Here is a 21,303-nt window from a genome sequence, read left to right as displayed (position 1 = left end):
GGTAAGGAGCAGGCACCACAGAAAGGGCTGGACCCCCAGAATCAACAGACTGGCTCAGGCACCAGGCCTGCGGTGGAGGCTGTGGCCTCCAGCGTTTCCCAGGAGAGCAGCACATTCCCGATGCTGCTCAGTGAGTTTCCCCCTCTGGGAAAAGCACTTTTATACACGAAACCTGGGAGGCAAAATGTCCTGAATCCGCAGCAACCGAGACCCCTGATGTGGCCTGGGACGGGGTCAACTGCAGGAATGGAGCCATGACCTTGGGATGCTCTGGATATTCCAAGTCCCGCTCTAAAGAGGGCTGTGGCTGAGCCAGAGCTGCAGGGGATGACTGGCTGAATCTTCTAAATTGATGTCCAGGACATCTCAGCAGTAATTATCCACGGCTCAGGCTGTCTCTACCCTAGGCGGCTCAGTACTAATGTGCCCTGGGCATCCTTCCAACATGCCCCTCAAAATGAACTTGGGCTCTGTCCCACCAATTATCTACCCAGGCTGCTCCTCCCAGAGGGAAGGAGGGGCTGGCACAGGACGGCATCCCTGTCCCAGAACCCGTCCATCAGTCACTCAACAACCATTAATGCCTATTTGATTTACCCTGATCTTTAACCACCTGCTCTCCCAGGCTATTTCCTAATTGTCTCCATCTCTGTCTGCCTCTCTAAGGCAGTCACTCTTTCCACGAGGATGTAAGGAGCTTGAGAGGCAATTCGGTTTGACAAGGAACAGACTCGGGAGCCCGGTTTGCAGGGTTTGAATCCCAGCTCTCCCACTGACCAGCTCCGTGATCTCGGCAGACTTCTCCCTGGACCCCTCAGCTGTGAACCGCACATAACCAAGCGCTCGTGGCATTATTGCGGAAAGCAGAAGAGTTAAACATGTCACCAGCTTTGGAGGGTTTCTGGCACACGGCACTGTAGATGGTGTATTTGCTATCAAAATAGTAGTTGTGCCCTGGCTGGCTTGGCTCAGTGGATAGAGTGTTGGCCTGCGGACTGAAGGATCCCGGGTTCGATTCCAGCCAAGGACACATGCCCACACTCAGTCCCCAGTGTGGGGCGTGCAGGAGGCAGCTGATCGATGACTCTCTCTCCCTCTCCCATCCTCTCTGAAATTTAAAAAAAAAAAAAATTTTTTTGTTTTAAAGAAGCCACTAGAACAACACCAAAGGCACAACAGGAAATAAAGAACTGATAAGCTGGACTTCACAGAAACGCCTGCTCTGGGAGAGACAATGTCAAGAGAATGAGAAGACAAGCTACGGCTGGGAGGAAATCTTTGCAAAAGACACATCTGATAGAGCACCGATATCGAGAACATACAAAGAACCCTTATAATTCACAATAAGAAAGCAAGCGACCCGATTTAAAAATGATTGGAACAAACAGCTCACCAAAGAAGAAATACAGATGGCAGACAAGCATACGAAGAGTTATTCCACGCTATCTGCTGTCAGGGAAATGTAAATTAAAACAAAAGCTACCGCTAGCCACCTCTCAGGAAGGCCGAAGTGCAGACCCCGACAACACCAAGTGCAGGCAAGGATGTGAACCCATCGGAACGCGCATTCATCGCTGGTGGGAATGCGAAATGCCACTTTGGAAGACAGTCGGTGGCCCTTTGCAAAAATAAGCATACTCCACCATGCGATCAGTCCCGCCACCTGATAGGAACTCGAGGGAGCTAAAAACCTACATTTACACAAAAACCTGCACGTGCATGTTTACAGCAGCTTTACTCAGATTTGCCAAAACTTGGAAACACACAAGATGCCCTTCAGTCGGTAAATAAGTAACGTGTAGGGTGTCCGGACAGCAGAATAGTATGTTCGGCGCTAAAAAGAAATGAGCTGTCAACTCATCGAAAGGCATGGAGGAGCCAAAACCAGTTTGGCGATGGTTAGGCAGAAGGCACCTTGTAGACGGCATACGATGTAGTGAGTCACACTGATCCCACACAGACCTGGAAGGCACTATGGGGTACACGCCCCACTCTCCCAGCCCCTCAGATCGGGGTACAGGAGGCAGTGCCCAGGAACTGTTAACTGTGTGAAGACCTTATAATTTCTTATTTCTTTACCAGAAATAAGAATGATACTTGCCCTAAACAGGTATTTGCTAGGAAAGTGCTTTCAAACGTTTATGTAAAAGCAGTGGTAGAGCGTCGGTCTGCAGACTGAACGGTCCCAGGTTCTATTCCGGTCAAGGGCATGTACATTGGTTGCGGGCACATCCCGGGTGGGGGGTGTGCAGGAGGCAGCTGGTCGATGTTTCTCTCTCATCGATGTTTCTAGCTCTCTATCTCTCTCCCTTTCTCTCTGTAAAAAAAATTAATAAAATATATTTTTTTTTAAAAAAGAAAAAGAAAGAAAGGCATGGAGGAATATTAAGTGCATATTGCTAAGTGAAAGAAGCCAATCTGAAAAGGCTACCCACTGCATGACATTCTGGGAAAGGTCACGCTGTGGACACGGGAAAAGTATCAGTGGTTGCCAAGGGTAGTGGGGGGTGGGGTGGTAAGATTAGGGTTAGGGGAGGGGCAGGGGGGGTAAAACATGTTTCCCCATCCTGTTCCTCCAAGGACCTCACTGTCCCTCTCTGGTCTGGTTCTGGGCACAGCCTCTTCCCAGGACCATGGCATCCCCGCTTTCTCTGAGAAGTGGCTCCTCCCAGTCACTGGGTCCGAGGTGAACATCCCTAACATGTTCACGTAGCCCCAGGGAGCTGGCCAGGTCCGGGAGGGGCGACTCTGAGGAATCCCTGCCCCTGGTCCTGCTCTGCTGAGCAATAGGGCCGTGAAAGGCTGTAGAATCCCATTCCCCGACCCCCACCCCCGCCCAGGTGAAATAAGGATCATAATTGCCTTTATTACCATGGGACTTGCACTGCTTTTACATAAACGTTTGAAAGCACTTCCCTAGCAAATACCTGTTTAGGGCAAGTATCATTCTTATTTCTGGTAAAGAAATAAGAAATTATAAGGTCTTCACACAGTTAACAGTTCCTGGGCACTGCCTCCTGTACCCCGATCTGAGGGGCTGGGAGAGTGGGGCGTGTACCCCATAGTGCCTTCCAGGTCTGTGTGGGATCAGTGTGACTCACTACATCGTATGCCGTCTACAAGGTGCCCTCTGCCTAACCATCGCCAGGGTTGAAACTGTTGGGCAATTACTTTAAAAAGGCGAGTGCTTTTGGGGTGAAATGGGGAACATCTGTAACAATGTCAACAACACAAATAAAATATTATTTAAAGCATCTATACTAATAAAAGGGTAATATGCTAATTAGACTGGGAGTCCTTCCAGGAGACCTCTGGACAAAGCCTTGGTGGCGGGGCGAGGCAGAGGTGGTTAGGGGTGTTCAGGCTGGCAGGGGAGGGCAATTGGGGATGAGCAGGCTGGCAAGTGGGGGGCAGTTGGGGGCACGCAGGCCGGTGGAGGAGGCAGTTGGGGGTGAGCAGGCCAGTGGGAGGGGGGGCAGTTGGGGGCAATCAATTCGGCAGAGGCAGGCAGTTAAGGGTAATCAGACCAGAAAGGGCGGGGGAGAGGGGCAGTTGGGATTGATCAGGCCGGCAGGCAGAGTGTAGGAGCAATCAGGCAGGCAGGCAAGTGAGCAGTTAGGAATCAGTGGTCCTGGATTTTGAGAAGGATGTCCCTGTGGGATTGGGGCTAAATCAGCAGTCAGACATCCCCTGAGGGGTCCCAGATTGGAGAGGGTGCAGGTCAGGCTGAGGGACATCCCCCCTGCACTAATTTTGTGCACCGGGCCACCAGTAAATAAATAAAGTATAAGGGGATCTCCTCCACACACACCGGAAGTGTTCCCTATGAGCCTGAGGAGGGCATGCCTCCAGATCCTTGGGCAGGTAAGTGCTGAACTGCCTGCTCTGCAGAAGCTCTAGGACCATGATGTTTATCAGGGTCCTGGCTTACCTGCTCCATCTCCCTACAGCCTCAGGAAAGCATGGGGGAGGGGGTCCCAATGCCAGGGCAGATGGGTTACTGTCATTGGATTTGCCACATTGCTTCTAACCTGCCTTGGAACCGCCCCTGCCCCTGGTCACTCCCAAGTCTCCTAAGGGCTGGGTCCAGTTCTCATTGCCTCTCTCCACCCAGCACCTGGCATGGCACCTGGCACGCAGTGGTGGGGATGAGCAGAGCAGTCAGTCCCTGAGGGAACACTTGCTCTCTGCCAGGCACAGTGCCTTCTGTGTATTAACAGCCTAAGAGGCCAATGCCACAAGTGCTCCCATCGCACAGGCGCTGAGCCTGCAGCCCAGAGCGGAGCATCAACCTGCCGCCGTCATGCCGGTGAGAGATTCGACTTGTTTTCAGGCTCCTGGGTTTCTCTGAGGATGAAACATCCCTGACACATTCACGTAGCCCCGGAGAGCTGGCCAGGTCTGGGAGGGACGACTCCGAAGAATCCCTGCCCCTGGCCCTGCTCTGCTGAGCAATAGGGCCGTCAAAGGAAGTAGAGTCCCACTCCCCGGCCCTGCCCCACCCCCGCTGCCCAGGTGAAATAAGGATCATAAATGCTTTTATTACCATGGGACTTGCACTGCTTTTACATAAACGTTTGAAAGCACTTTTCTAGCAAATACCTTTTTAGGGCAAGTATCATTCTTATTTCTGGTAAAGAAACTGACCCCCTGCCGAAACAGGTTTGGCTCAGTGGATAGAGCATTGGTCTGCGGACTGAAGGGTCCCAGGTACGATTCCGGTCAAGGGCATGTACATTGGTTGCAGGAGGCAGTTGGTCGATGTTTCTCTCTCATCCATGATTCTGGCTATCTGTCCCTCTCCCTTCCTCTCTGTAAAAATCAATGAAATTTTTTTTTTTTTTTAAAGAAAGAAACTGACCCCCCTGAGACAAACCCCAGTGTAACTGAGTGTACCATGTCTGTGTCCACAGTAGGAACACCATCACAGAGCAGCCGGTTCTGTGGCCTCACCCAGCAAAGATGACTTTTACAGTAAGTGATTATTCTGGTGGTGAGAATTCTTATACTTCGGTAGTGGGAGGAGAGGCGATTAATCCAGCCTCTCCGAAGAGCCGTTTAACAATAACCGGGGCCTTAAGATGCCCTCTCTTAGATCCAGTAATTGGCTTTGTACAATTTATTCCTGGTAGAACATCTTAATTCAGAGATATGCACATTGTTCATCGCAGCTTTATTTGTAATGGTGAAAAATGGAAACAACTTAAATATCCAACCACTCATCGTCAAGCGGTTACATAAAGTATGATATTCATATCATAGGATAATATATGTAGCACTTAAAATTATGTTTCTGAAGATTATTTAATCACACAGGGAAATGCTCGTTTTGTTAACTGAAAGACCGGCGTCTAAATTTTTTGAAATATGTACAAACACAGAAAAAAAAAAGTCTGCAGGAAATACATCAAACCTTTAACGGGGGCTGTCTCCAGGGAGTAGGATCGCAGCTAGTTTTGTTTTTCCTTGTTTTTAAAAGTATTTTCCAATTTTTCTACAATAAAACATGTACTGCTCTTATAACTAGGAAGAATTCATACTAAAAAGTAGTCCTCGAATCAGAATTGAGGACAATGTAGGTTTATTCATTCATTATATATATTTTTTTTTCATTGTTTTTTTTTACAGAGAGGGAGAGGGATAGAAACATCAATCAGCTGCCTTCTGCACACTACCGGGAATGTGCCCGCAACAAGGTACATGCCCTTGACCAAAATCGAACCTGGGACCTTTCAGTCCGCAGGCCAACACTCTATCCACCGAGCCAAACCTGTGTCGGCAAAGTAAACTCTTTTTACCCCTAAGATTCATCAAGCTGCAGGAGGTGTGGGTATGCTAGGCCCCATGGGTGTGTCCTTCAGACATCTCAAAGGCCCTGTCCCGCCCTCTGGCCATCAGGTCTTTCCTGGGACCCCAGAGAGGAAAAAAAATGTGTCTCAGTGAATTGCCGGCCCCTGAAATTTACAGTACATTTAAGAATCTCTTCCATGAGGCTGGGTCAAGAATTAGTCTGGCCGAAACCGGTTTGGCTCAGTGGTAGAGCGTCAGCCTGCGGACTGAAATGTCCCAGGTTCAATTCCGGTCAAGGGCATGTACCTTGGTTGTGGGCACATCCCCATAGGGGGTGTGCAAGAGGCAACTGGTGGATGTTTCTCTCTCATCGACGTTTCTGGCTCTCTATCTCTCTCCCTTCCACTCTGTAAAAAATCAATAAAATATATTTAAAAAAAAAAAAAAAAAAAAGGAAGATGCAGACACCCAGCAAGCCTCAATGGCTTGCTCAAGTTCACACCAGGAGCAGGAGGGGAAAGCCACTCGCCCGTGCCTGACAGGTGCTTGGCCAGGTCACCAGGCCGCCCTTGCCCCCAGCCACACCCAGGACAGTGATCGGGTAAATGTGGGGGACAGGGGTCTGTCTTCTAAGCCCATTCACTGTGTGCATTCAGGGAGAACTCAGACTTCAAACCCGGCAGGGGTGGGAGTGAGGAGTGGCCAGGGGGGAAAAGATAAACCAGAGACCACACCCCCTGAAGGAGGCTGGGATCCAGCCCCCCAGTGCCTGGCCCAGCACCCCTTTCCATTGGACCTTTAATGAAAGGATTTGAATTCCACCCTAGCTGGTTTGGCTCCGTGGATAGACCGTCAGCCTGTAGAACTGAAGGGTCCCAGGTTCGATTCTAGTCAAGGGCACTGTCTTCGTTGCAGGATCCTCCCTCCTCCTGCAGGAGGCAACCAATCGATGTGTTTCTCTCACATGGATGTTTCTCTGTCTTTCCCTCTCTCTTTCATTCTCCCTAAGAAACAGTGGGAAAATATCCTCAGATAAAGATAAAATAAAAATAAAAAAATCGGGGCCATGACAATGCCTAGATCCCAGGGCTATTAATGAACCGATATCTGCAAATTTGTGATGAGAAGACTGCGCTGTATAAGGGCAGGCCGTTGCCTCCGCTGGGACCACGGTCCACCCGCCAGCCGGCCAGGCCTCCTGCCCACAGTAGTGGTGGGAATCCCCCTGCAGCGAGGCAGCCCCCCAGGTTCTGCATCCTGGGAGCACCCCCTGTGCGTGGTCCTCTGGGATGACTGGACCGTGAACGGGGGAGGGGCGGCGTGGGGGAGGAGTGAGGAGGAGAGAGCGGAGTGTTGGGGGGTGAGGGAGCAGGCACCTAGGACATCCTAGGACCCCAGGGAAGGGACCCCTGCTGCCTCTGCAGGGGGCGGGGCTGGGCTCTGGTCCCCTGCTGTCTGCAGGAGGGGCCTCCGGCCTCCGGATACAGGCTTCCCGTCCTCACAGGGGCTGGCTTCCTCCCGCACAGCAGGGGTACTTCTTCAAGTGCACCTTCTGCCACTGGAAGAGTCATTTCTACTGGAAGCCCCCATTTGGTCTTCGGGAGAAATTCGCATTCCTCCAACATCACAACATTGTCTCCCAAGGACTCAGAATCCCGGCCTTACATCGCAAATAGAACATTTGTCCCTCATCCTTCACGGTACAAGCCTCCCTCAGATGGAGGAAAACCATTTCATCTGCCCTGGAGAGGAAGGCAGGGGGTGAGGTGAGGTGGGGAGAAGTAGATTCTGTTTCAGTGTGAAAGAAGGAAGAGCATAAAGCATTATTAATGTGATGCTCTTCCCAATGAATGAACACAAACAACCCTCTCTGCCGTCTGGCTCTCAGTAAATATTTGTAGGACGAATGAGTGTTAACAGCATGCAATTCTGTCTTTCCTGCTCCGAAAAGGCATAAAGTCCATGCGGCCAAATCAGATGAAGTCTAGATCATACTGGTATACAGTCTTTGTTTGGAATCTCAGGCCCAGGTGAGAAAAATTATTTGTTAAAAAAAAAAAAAAAAGCAGGGGGGGGGGGCGGCCAAGACCGGTTTGGCTCAGTAGATAGAGCATTGGCCTGTGGACTGAAGGGTCCCAGGTTCAATTCCAGTCAAGGGCATGTACCTTGGTTGCTGGCGCATCCCCAGTGGGGGGGTGTGCAGGAGGCAGCTGACGGATGATGCTCTCTCATCGATGTTTCTAACTCTCTATCCTTCTCTCTTACTCTCTAAAATATATATATATATATATATATATATATATATATATATATATATATATATATATATTTTTTTTTTTATATATATTTTTTTTTTTTAAACCACTTGTTTTCTGTATTGGGGAGGGGCAGGGCTATCTGGCCTCATGCTGGGGACTGGCGAGTGGCCACACCTTTCTCCAAAAGCAGTTCCTGGTTCGACAAAGCAGGGTTAGGCGGCCTGTCCTGCGTGGAACTCTGACGAGGGACCATGCTGTTTGTGCAGGAAAGAGGGGGAGACTCCCGCAGGACAGACCCTGGCCTCTGCTGGACAGACCCTGTAACCCACTCCCCATGTTTACTCTCTCCCTAATGCGAGACTCATCCGTCTGTCCGTGGTTGGATTTCTGCAGGGGAGCCACACGCAGACCCTCGTCACTACCTGCAGCCGAGAGATTCCAGGGACGGTGGTTTCTGAGTAAATCACCTGAGTGCAGAAGGGAACACAGGGAGCAGGGACGGGGGTGGGAATGGGTGGCTTGTGTATTCATCACACGCAACCGATGGATGACAAGAGGCCCTGAGCCACTGGATCTATCCAGCCGACTCAATGGAGGGAATGTCACGCTTGCCGGGAAACTCCCATCCATCACCAAGACACCCCCTTACCCAACCTCCATGTGCCCGCACCCCCTGAACTCCGGCTCGCAGAGATGCTGTACCGGCCTGGCTCGTTGTCCTGACCTCCAGGCCATCCCAGCATCCACAGGCCTGTCTCACTGGCCGCAGCCAGGCGTCTCCTCCGCCCAGATGGTGCAGAGGAGGGCGTGGCTTTGGCTGGTGGACTTTATTCTGTGAGGCCTGCAAACTCCTCTCTGTGCCCTGCACCTTCCCTGGTTATTCGGGGTCCAAGGATAGAGGCCTTAGGGGCTCACCTCTCTCCCTGCATTTACTCATCTGCCCTCCCAGCTTCTTCCTGCTCCTGTCAAATCTCCCCTCACCCCTCCGTCCGTCTGTCCGCTGAGCTCAGAGCCCCGCCTCCCACCTCCTCCCACTCCTCTCTGGCTGCGCCCTAACCCTGGCGTCAAAACCTGCTCCCGGCTCCGATGAACCTGTTTCTGACATTATTTTCATTGCAGTTTGCTATGGCTTCCACACCAAGAGTTGGGTTGGCAGCCGAAACCGGTTTGGCTCAGTGGATAGAGCGTCAGCCTGCAGACTGGAAGGTCCCAGGTTCGATTCCGGTCAAGGGCATGTCCCTTGGTTGCGGGCCCATCCCCAGTAGAAGGTGTGCAGGAGGCAGCTGATCAATGTCTCTCTCTCATCAATGTTTCTAACTCTCTTTCTCCCTTCCTCTCTGTATCAATAATATATATATATATTTTAAAAGAGTGGGGTTGGCAAAGGCCCGCTGCCTCTCCTATCTGACCATCCCTCTAATGAGAGTTAGAAACCAACAGAGGCACAGCTTTTAAAGGCACAGTGCTGCCTGCCCAGCGAGTGGAAGGGCACATGCTCCACAGCTTTGGGTGTCAACAAGTTGGACACCCCATCTGGGCCCCAGAAAAGGAGGCTGTGCATCCAAGGAAACACCAGCAGTTCTGCTCATTTGAATAAGCCAGGAAGAAAGGGACTGCACTCGCTTATTATAGAGGGGATCACTGGAAACCAGGGTACAGGTCGACCGAAGAGACGGAGCACGGGTGGCAGAAACGGCCAGTATCCAAACCCCTAATGCCATGGCCTTGGCGGCTGGTGTGGAGTTGCAGTGCTGTTGACGCTAACCTTCTTCCTTCAGATTTCCCTCCTGGGTTTTAGAGGAATCTTACAAATGATTCATCCACGTGCCGCGGGAAGAATGTTTAAATTAAATACTTGAACGTAGGGCAGCGATTGTCAGCCGGTGTGCCACACGAGTTTTTAAAACATGCAATCCCTAGCTTTTAGTCAGAGGCACTGACCTCTTTTCCCTCGGATTGTCACATAAAGCAATGACAGCAGCCAATACAACAGCTGTCCGGTGTGAATGAATCAAAAGCACACCTTTTTCTTTTTGTCAGATGGGCAAAAAGTGAAATATACTTTGATGTGTGCCGCAGAATTTTGACAATTAGTTTGTGTGTGCTGTGCGATAAAACAATGTTGGCAAAAAAACAAACAAACAAAAAAAAACAATGTTGGCAGAAGCTGACCTGGGAAGTTATCCTCAGGCAGATTCAACTGCTGTTTTAGAAGCAGAGAGACCTTCCTCTAAGATTGTCCAGGGTTCCTGGCGCCCTCTGGTGGAAGGTAAAGGGTACACCTGCTGGTCAGAGGCTGGAAATGTGATTGATCCCTCGTACAGGCTCATTTGTCCACCACGCTCTGTTTTCCAGGTCAGGGAGCTGAAGCTGAGACATTAAGTGACATTAGGGTCACCCAGCAAGTAGCTAACTAGCAACCGCAATTCAGTGCCAAGATTCCAAAAGTCCTGGTTACAAGCATTAGAGAGAGAAAGGGATGGAGGGAGTGGGAGGGAGGAAGGAAAAGGAGAAAGAGGAGGAGGAGGAACAGGAGGAGGAGGAGGGGGGAAGGAGGAGAAGGAGGAGGAGAAGGGGGAGGAGGAGGGGGAGGGAGAGGAGGAAGAAATTCAATTACCGTATTTTTCGGACCATAAGACGCACTTTTTTTCCCCCCAGAAGTGGGGGGGAAAAGTCCCTGCGTCTTATGGTCCAAATATAGCCTACACATATACTTTAAAAAAAAAGTTTTTTTACTTGCCCGGCTCTGTGTGGTCTCTGTGTGCTTGCCCGGCTCTAAAATGGTTCTAAATGCTGCTGTTTACTTTACAGGGTTAATTACATGTGTTTATGACTGTGATGTTGGGTTTTAATGCACATAAAATATTTTAGGACACTATTTGTTTCAGAATCTTTTTTTCTTCATTTCCCTTCTCTAAAAACTGGTGCGTCTTATGGTCCGGTGCATCTTATGGTCCGAAAAATACGGTATCTCCAAATGTGCCCCATACTCAGGTAACAGCTTTACCCAGTTTTGAGCAGTGTACTTTGCTGGAGTTTGAGTTAAGATTGAGTGGGTCAGAAGTGTCCCATGTTTTTAATTTGATTCAAATGCAGGCTTACTTCCTGCTAGTGATTTTTTTTCCCCCCAGAGAGGAAAAGAGAGGGAGGGAAAGAAACATCAATGATGAGAGAGAATCGTCACTGGGGATTAAGCTTGCAACCTGGGCATGTGCCCGGACCAGGAATCGAACCCTAACCTCCTGGCTCATGGGTCGATGCTTAACTACTGAGCCACACTGGCCAGCTTGCTAGTGATTCCTTAAAAGGTTCCTGATGGAGGGGAAGAGCCGTGGTGTGAGAAGAGGCATTGAGAGGGATAGAGAGTTAGAAACATCAATGAGAAACATCCATCAGCTGCCTCCTGCACACCCTCTACTGAAGATGTGCTCACAACCAAGGTACATGCCCTTTACCAGAATGGGACCTGGGACCCTTCAGTCCACAGGCCGAAGCCCAGCAATGCTTATCGCTTCCCTCTTTGTCAGGTGAGGGTGCTGAAGAAGATCTGTAAGGACAATTGAACATAACGGTATTTTTTGTATGCTTTGCCCTAAACCTGGAATGGGTGCTCACCCCTCTCTTCCCTTTCTCCACACTGAAAGGTTTTCTGTGGGGGCCAGAACCATGTGAGTCTTTGCCTAGCTGACACCTCGGAGTCCAGCAGATCCAAACTGCCCAGCCCTAACCCCAAGACCTTGTCTCTAGAAATGTCCTACTGCTCCTCGCCCTCCCCAAGCTTCCCATCACCGTGTGGCTACAGGTGGTGCTGAGTGTGGCTCCTCTGCCAGCAACACCAGCCTGAGTCACCTGAGGACCCAGCAGGAATGCCGATGCTCAGGCCCTCCCAGACCTACTGGCTGCGGCCGGTGGAAATGGGGCCCCTGCAGGCAAAGCCCTGCAGGGATTCTGATGCTTGCTGAGGGTTGAGAGCTGCGGTTCTGTACCAGGCGGCTTCACCTGGGTCCTCAGAGGGTCTCAGGGGTAGAGAGGCTTTTGGGGTTTACATATGACATGGTACAGGTACATGTGCATACCCTTCCTTACCTTGGAGAAACGAAGCAGAGCAGCCACCTCTGGACCCCACACAAGTAATGAACCACTGCTCTGCTGATTGTTTCATGGTCAACACCCCCTTTCTTTGGGATCTCTGACTTAGACACAATGGTTTGAACCATGGGCTGATTGCTTCTTAGTGACCTTGGACAAGTTATTCATTTCTCTAAGCCTTCAATACCTCAGGGAATAATAGATGGCAAGTCAGCACCTACTAAGTGTTCGATCAGCACCTACGTATTCAGTAAATGGTATCTATTACTATGCTTTCCAGGCCCATGGACATGGCCTTAGGACTATCATTTACAGCCTCATAGTCCTGGCCAGCACTCCAGTCTATTCTCAGAACAACCAGAATGATCTTTCAAAATGCAAAGGAGGCCACGTCTCACCCCTGCTTAAAATCCTTCCGTGGTTTCTGTGGCTCTCCACTGCCTTCAGGAGAAGATTGGATTTAATTAGCTTGGCAAGCCACACCTTCACCGCCAGCCCCACCTCTGGTCACTTCTCCAACCTCGTCCTTACCTCCATGACTCCAACTTACCTTCTCCAATCAAGCCTCTCTCCTGCAGCCGGTCCCCCCTGCTGTGTCCTCCGTCCACGTGGAAAGTCTCTGGCCCTAGCTCCACTGCTGACCATAGGCAACCTGAAGAGCTTCCATACTCCCTGCCAGTACCCAGCAAGCTCTAGCTCCTAGTTTATTTCTTTCCTGTCCGTTATTTTGAGGAAAGCAAAAGGAAAACTTAGAAAAGTTCAAGGTCGGGGATGTATGTAGCAAGACACTCCCCTGGATCCCCAGGCCTGTAATGACCTGAAATCTTTCCAGTAGCACTAATTCTTTTTACACCTTTAGAGGTTGGATTTATGCAAGTTCTAGCAAATACTTACTAGGCAATTTGTCTGCTGTCACTAGTTTTAGCTCGCCTTTCTGGCCTGAGGACTACCTTCAACAAAGATGCTAAATCCGCAGCCCCAAGCGGAGGAGAATGTGGAAACATGTTATGCAGTTGGAATCGTTAAAAAGTGCCTTACAGAGGTCAGACATGTGGGCAGAGCTGTGACAAGGAAGCTGGCCTCATCCTTGTCTCTAATGCGCCTCCTGCTCTTCGTTTTAAAATTCTACCCCTGCTATTTCCAGTATCACATCCCCACCACCCCCCAGGGCCTCTCACACAGGAATAGACTACATATTTCTTTCTGTTTTCATTTTAAACAAGCCATGTATCTACTCAAGAAGCTCGACTTGAAGGGAAAACTATCTAGGATCTATTTCTTTTAGGGTAATTTATCCCTGAAGATAGACTGCCCTACATGTAGCAGCTTTGTACAGTTTGTTACAAAACTGTCCTTGGGTCTACAATGATAAGTTAGGGAGACTTGGCTTAGAGAGGGCTCGCCTTAAATCACTGCCGACATCTTGCAGGTCCCCTGTATTCTCTCATTGTCCAGTGCTCTTGCAGGGGGGTGGGGGTTGGTAATGTGGGACCAACACACACACACACAAAAATTGAAATTCTCCAATTGAACGGGTATGCAAGGATTTTTATGTTGATCCATATATATATATATATATATATATATATATATGCACACATCCATATATATATATATTATTATTATTATTATTATTATTATTGATTTTTTATAGAGAGGAATTGAGAGGGATAGAGAGTTAGAAACATCAATGAGAAACATCCATCAGCTGCCTCCTGCACACCCCCTACTGGAGATGTGCTCACAACCAAGGTACATGCCCTTTACCAGAATGGAAACTGGGACCCTTCAGTCCACAGGCCGAAGCTCTATCCAGTGAGCCAAACTGGTTTCTGCTATTGCTCCTTTTTTTAGCAAAACAACTTAGGGGATATAAAGAGCTGAACAAGCATGTCACTAGATGGGGGGAGGGGGAGGAATATTTTCACAGAACCAGTATTTCAGTATTTTGCCCCATCCCATCTCCATTTCATGGTGATCAAAACATGCCATTGGCCATTTAGTTTAGAAACTAAATTTTTTAATTGGCCATTTATTTTTTTAAATATATTTTATTGAGTTTTTACAGAGAGGAAGAGAGAGGGATAGAGTTAGAAACATCGATGAGAGAGAATCATTAATCAGCTGCCTCTTGCACACCCCCAACTGGGGATGTGCCTGCAACCAAGGTACATGCCCTTGACTGGAACCGAACCTGGGACCTTTCAGTCCATAGGCTGACACTCTATCCACTGAGTCAAAGTGGTTTCGGCTGGCCATTTAGTTTAAAAGGTGCACACATCAGCCACTTCATGAGCAATAAAGGGAAGGGCAAGAGGAGGATGAAAGCACACTATGCGGTCCTGGTCGGGAAGTGGCGGAACAGACGGCAGTTTTCTAATTGGCATCTTCTTGTCTGGAGGAACGGAGCTCTGAGTAAGAAGCAGTTCCCTGTTCTCAGAAGACACCTCATCTGCTGCTGGAGCACATGGACCTTCACCCTCCACGTCAGCCGTGCACTGTCTGCTTCACTGATTGCCTATCAGGTCAGAATCCCACCTGCCTCATCCACAATAGGCTTTCATTAGCTAACTACAATACTATGTGATGTGTGCCTCTTAATCTTTTTTACATTTTTATTGATTTTTTAGAGAAAGGGAGAGGGATAGAAACATTGATTGGTTGCCTCCTACAAACCTCCTACTGGGGATTGAGTCTGCAACCCACAACCCAGATGTGTGCCCTGACCAGGAATTGAACCGGTGACCTCTTGGTTCCTGGGTCAATGCTCAACCACTGAGCCATACTGGCCAGGCTTTTTTTGTGTGTGTGTGTGTGGAAGGGAGGAGAGACAGAGAAACATTGATATGAGAGCGACACATGGATTGGTTGCCTCCCCCAGACATCCCAGTGGGGGCCAGGGATCAAGCCTGCAACTAAGACATGTGCCCTTGACTGAAACTGAACCCAGGACTCTTCAGTCCATGGCCCAATTCTCTATCCACTGAGCAAACCGGCTAAGGCTGTGCCTCTTAAACTGCACTATCGACCCATCCTGTCCCCCCAACCTTCAAATTAATATGATCCTTGTGCTCAGTCTTGGCTCCTTCCCTGGGCTTTCCGGGCGCCGGCACCTCCTCAGCTGCGGCTTCACCAGAGGCACCAGGTCTGCACGGAATGAGCTCACCAGCAGCACCAGGAGCCCAGGTGGTGCCATTCCCATTGCAGCCTGGAAAGGGGGCCTCCTACCGCGGGCAGCGGGCACCAACCTGCAACCACTGTGCTGGCCATAAGCGAAGGACAGCTGGCCAGACCTCACTCATCACAATGGCCTGTGCCGAGGGAACAGGCCTTGGAAAGCACTGGGCCAGCAGGCTCTCTGCGGGCGGACTCACCTTCCTGCAATCCCTCCAGACTATGTAGCTCCTGAAAGGGAACACAAAATGTTTGTTTTATGAGATTTCTTTAATTTCATCCCCTTTCCAAAGGGGGCTATAATCCCGAAAGTTTAAGGACCACTGCTATGGTCCCTAGCAGATGCTAAGCAAGTGACTGAGTACTTTGTGAAAACCCTCAGTTCCTTTGCACTTGACACAACTCACCTGGCACCTCTTTGTAAACTCGAGACAAATCCATCCTCACCACGTGAAACCTCTTGTATAGCAAAGCACGTGGACAGCTGCTAGAATCATGGGCTCCGGAGTTCTGCACACACGTGTGCCTGGGGCCTGCTCACACCACCCCGGACACGCAGGCACTCTACATTCTCTAGCTCTCAAGGTCTCTAGGGAGGGGAACCTCCACAATTCAGTTAAAAAATACTCTGCAAACGTTTGAAGTTTCCTTCAGAATGGGGAACCTAAAAATGAAATACAATGACTATAGCTAACTGGGGGGGAAATATCAAAAATTGTTAGACTTTAACTTCTATGGTAAAAGCTCTTCTCTTCGTCCCCAAACCAGACCAAAGATGGTATGTCAAAACAGAAAATGAGATTTTGCCGTATACAAACAAAACTCCCTATTTCCCCAATAATGACAGCACAAAATTGCAAAATGAGAAGTATTTATTACACAAAGCACAACAGAGCAGGTATTAAAAGGATTACATAGTGCAAATACAAGCGAATAGGGCTATTAACTCAGTGGACTTACAATACAAAGACCAGGCGGACACAGAGCTTGGTCTGCAAGGGCATAACAACTTCTAGTATCTTACTCAAGGCAGTTACACTAGATTACGTTGCTCCCCACGGTTAATCCCAACAAACTATGAGGTACAGAGAAAAAGTGGTGTAGAAAGATGGAGAGGGGACTCACGGTGGGGGATAATCTTACTCCTCCTCTCTGAGGGGCACTTCAGTGTCCGGCTATAACTCAGGGGAGTCCCATTCGCAGGCTGCTAAGACCCCTACCTGCCAAGTGCCAGGGGCCAGAAACGTTTCATTCCCCTTTGAACAATCCTCCACTTTATAAGGGGAAGGAAAACCAAAGGCGACAGTTTGATTCCTAAGAGAAAATGAAAAAACAATGCCACCTAGAGGAGAAAAACACAACAGTCCCCTGGAAGAGGGAAGGCTGACCTCAATGTCTCAGCGCTGAGACACGGGGGAGCTGGTTGCCCTGTTCCCCCATGGCACACACATCCCGGGGACTGACTGGGAAAGGAGAATCTTAGCTAAAGACGTGGTACACAGAAGGCCTTTGGTGTAAAAGTAATACCCGGGAGAAGAGAGTAACTCTGAGCTCCAAGGGGAAAGTAGTAGGGACGAAGGAAGGGGAACTGTCTGACACCACGCTAACCACGAAGTCAACAGAAAACTAAAAAACGCCTGCAACAAGAAATTAGATGCCCCGACAAACTCTTGGTGCTATCATATCAATTTTCAATAAAGCATTTGCCAAATTCCAGCAACTGTTCTGAGGAAGGAATTGCTGATAGCACTATTTGGCTTTTTTAGGTTCTGCCTCCAGGAAACGAGGAATTCTACTCCCTGTACTCTGCTCCGGGATAAGGAGAACCATCTGCAGAAGGAGCACCTTGAATTTCAGATAAGCTACCAGGAAATACCGACTGGCTTTTCTGCAGATACAACTCTTTCTCTGTAACCTTTTTAGCCATTCGAAAAGCTCTTGATAGAGAGACAGTAAATCAAAGTACAGGTTTATAATATTTTAACAATGCTACATTCACCAATAACATTAGTTAGGACTGCGTGCTCATTCCATCAAAAGATCCTAAAATGCTCATGGGACATCCTCCCACAGAAGGAAAGAGATCTGGTAGGCTATAGCAATGGCAAACAAGTTAAGCTGTCAGAGGACTGACACATCAAAGCAATCTGGAAAACAACTACCTCAGACACCCATTTTCAGCTTAGGGTCCTCAATATTTCTCCTCCCATGCGAAACCACAACTCCGCTAATCACAAATCCGGGCAATTCCAGCAATGTAACCTCCACACGCCTATGGCAGTGCAAAATCCTGGACATTTGCAAACAGTGTACGCTTCACTCTGGGCACAGGAAAGAGCATGCAGGGTCCCTTACCTTCTGACCTGCAGATTTTAATCACAGCTAGTTCTAATATAGTCCCATTTTTAGCAGAAGTATCAACAATCTTGACATTGTTTGTGCACGCATGGACACCCATGAATGGGAGAACCATTCTTAAGAACATGGGTCTGAACAACTGAAGCTGATACCGATTAAACAGAAACAAGATTCACAGTATCTAAAGCCACAGAGACTTTCAGTTTACATAAATCTGCATAATAAAAACCAGAGAGCTGGTTAACAAGACTCCTCCTTTCCAAAGAGAACCAAGAGGTAACACTATAACATTGTAGAACCCAAGCTCTACCAGTCACCAACTCTCATTAATGACTTTTCAAAGGAGCCAATAGTGCATTGAACTGGCATTTTAAAAGCTACAAATGATCATTGTCTTTAAAAATAAATTCTTTCAAACAAAATAATGTCCCATAAAGCATTATACACATCTAAATACATATACATTATTAACCCAACTACATATTTCAAATGGTTGGCAGTGATTCCGTTTTACATTAGCAGAGTTCATGGTGGGTTGCAGGCTTGCGTGGCTGGACGCCAACCCATTATTCAAGTTTGGATTGGGAACCCATGCTATTCCAGAGACAGACTGTGGAGAAATGGTTATGTTATGTTAAAGGCTTGGTCTGATCTTTTAATAAAGACTGTCTTGAGTATCAAGTACAGGAGCATATCAAATATAAGTACAGTTCGAGTATAATGAGTTAATATGAAAGGATGGGAGACATTTTTAACTATAATCTAGAAATTTGCGTGGCTTTTGTAAGGATTTATCATGTCCAGGACAACATGATCATAAATATTAATTTAAATAACAAAAACAAGAAATGTGCTACTAATGTGGGTTGATTTCATTAATCACAAGTCTAAGCTGCAAAACAACAGACACCATAAACTCCACTGACACCTACTTTCACAGGCTCTTTCCTCTCAATCCGGATTTCAACTCAAGCATGGCTTATACGGAGACCACATAATTTAACATCCCAGTGAAGACATCTGAGTGAAAGGGAAGAGATGAAGATAGCATGCTCAAAAATGGGAGTAAACTGGCACTGTTTCCAACAAATCAAAGCATATGATCCCTCTAAGTACAAATGGTAGTGTTTGGAAGTCAAGAATTTATCTCACAGTAGTAAACAGCAAAGACTTCACCTACAAATGCTCGCAGTGGAGTAAAATGTACCTTAACACAGTGGCACTGAAAAAGAACATATCGGAAACAGAGGAAGCTGATCTAGTTTCGGGCACGTGAGGAATTGTTGATGGCACTATTTGGCCCTTTTAAGATTCCTGGCTCATTCTACCCTCAAGAAATACGGAATTCTGCTTCTTGTGCTATACTCCCATGAGTAAGGATCAATCCCCAGTCGGGGTGTATGTGGAAAACAACTGATCGATGTTTCTCTCTCACATTGATGTTTCTCTTTCTCTCTCCCCTCTCTTTCCTCACCCCCTCTCAAATTAATAAACTTAAAACAAAAACAAACAAACAAAAAAACATCCATTTGCAGAAGCGGCATCTTGGATTTCAGATAAGGTAGTACCAAGAAATACTGCAGATACACTTCTCTGTAGCACCTTCAGTCACTTAAGAGGCTCCATAAATGGCACAGTAAGCCCAAGGGTAGGTTTATTCCATTTTCAGCTCAAGGATCGTCTAAGCAAAGTGCTCAGCACTAACGGGAACAGTGAAAAACCCAGGTGAACAAAGGGGAAGGGGAGGAAAACTGAGTCTCACTGGGGGATTCTGTACAAGGGTGAACCGAAATTAGCATCTGACTACCTACAAACACAAATAATATTTTTAAAACTTTTTTAAGTTTTCTAAAATACAACTTAACATAAGGAGAACAACAGGATACTAGTGTGGATCCCCAACCCTCCCTGCCTCTTAAGTTATCACTTGCAAAAACACTTGACTGGAACCGAGGGCTGTTAAACTAAAATGCAGAGAGGAGTATTGGGGGGAAAATAGGGAGAAAAATAATTTATCTCAAGTTTTAGAACATTTACCATAGTCTAACAAAATATTAAACTCAGAGGATTGGTTCCATTTACTAGGGGGGGAGGGGGACGACCCCTTGTCCCTAACGCCTAGAGGCAGGCTTTTGAGCAAGCAGCATTCACCCAGAAGGAACAATTCTGGAGAAAATGCTTTAGGTTCCCCTGACACCTTTGCTTGTCCTCCCAATGGGAGGAATAATTTATCTGATTATATAAGAAAGCTTGGCGTTTCCTGGGCCTTCTCTTCTGGGAAAAAGCGTTGAAATCACGATTCTCTGTAAGTCCAATTTTGGCTGCCAAGTCATATCCTCTAGTACTTTAACGTTATTGGGCGTTCCAAATTCAACAAAGCACCACCACTTAAACATTTAATAAATAATGAGAAGCAGATGGCTTAAAGATTTACTGCAAGTTGGTTTAAGCTAGTTTAGATTTGGGTTCAAGTTCTGGCTCTGTTATCTATAAAGAAATAAAGTTAAAGATTTTTAATTACGGTACCATATGTATAGCCCAAAGATTTATATGCTCAGATAAGACTGTTCAGATCTAACACTTCTCTTTAATACTTTCCTTTGCACAGTCACCACTCCCTATTTTCAAGACTGCCTCTCACACAACTAGGATTTTCCTATGGGGCACTGCCTCATTCAAAAGGACAAAACACATACCAAAAAACTCAAAACACATACCAAAAAACTCAAAACTCTGAGTGTAGTAGAGAGAGCTATTAAGAATTCTAACCTTATCTTTCTATCTCGGAACTGTAATTGAGATGGTTGTGCCAGAAGTGTAGGTTAATACATTTAATTAAAAAGGTCAACATTTTTTTGACTGAAAGTTAAGTCTGATTTGGCTCATTAACTTTGAGAACAGGCTTTGCCCATTTACATGACAGAACATTTTCTACAAATTCCATCAGCTCAATCTGCAGCTCCAAGTCTTTGATAAAAATATCTTTAAAGCACATACACAACGTACTGGATAGTATATCCTCTGAATGTAATTAATCATTTTTTAAATATACTTTTGATTTCAGAGGAGGAGGAGGAGGAGATTGAAGCTATCAAAGATTAATCAATCATTGACTGGCTGCCTCCTGCAAGGTTAACCCTTGCGGAGATTGAGCCCACAACCCAGGCATTTGGCCCTTGACTAGAATCGAACCTGGAACCTTTCAGTCCGAGGCCGATTCTCTATCCAGAGCCTAATCAGCTAGGGCAAAAATTTATTCTTAAAATTCAGATGTCAGGTTAAGCATGTGCCAAAAAAGAAAGACTAAGTAGGGTGAGAGCCGTGAAATGGTAGGGCTGCCTGGAGAGGGGCACAGGGAGATTGTAAGGTGATAGATGTTCTTCTAGAGCTTGGTTTGGGCACTTACATGTCTACAGAAGGAAGCACATTGTTTGCTAACTGTACCTCAATTTTCAAAATGTGCAAAAGATTCATATACTTTCAAAATTATTTCAGGAGTCTGTTAGCAAAAAAAAAATGTTAGCATTATTCTCAGCACACATGGAAGAAATTTGTTTTCTAAAACTTCTCTTTTGGCTTCTCTGAACCATGCAGCCTGATTGCCAACATATAGTGATACAGCACTATATAACTT

Source organism: Pipistrellus kuhlii, unplaced genomic scaffold, assembly GCF_014108245.1.
Source record: "Pipistrellus kuhlii isolate mPipKuh1 unplaced genomic scaffold, mPipKuh1.p scaffold_m20_p_18, whole genome shotgun sequence".
In the NCBI taxonomy this organism is placed as follows: domain Eukaryota; kingdom Metazoa; phylum Chordata; class Mammalia; order Chiroptera; family Vespertilionidae; genus Pipistrellus; species Pipistrellus kuhlii.
Note: the sequence above shows the minus strand (reverse complement) of the source record.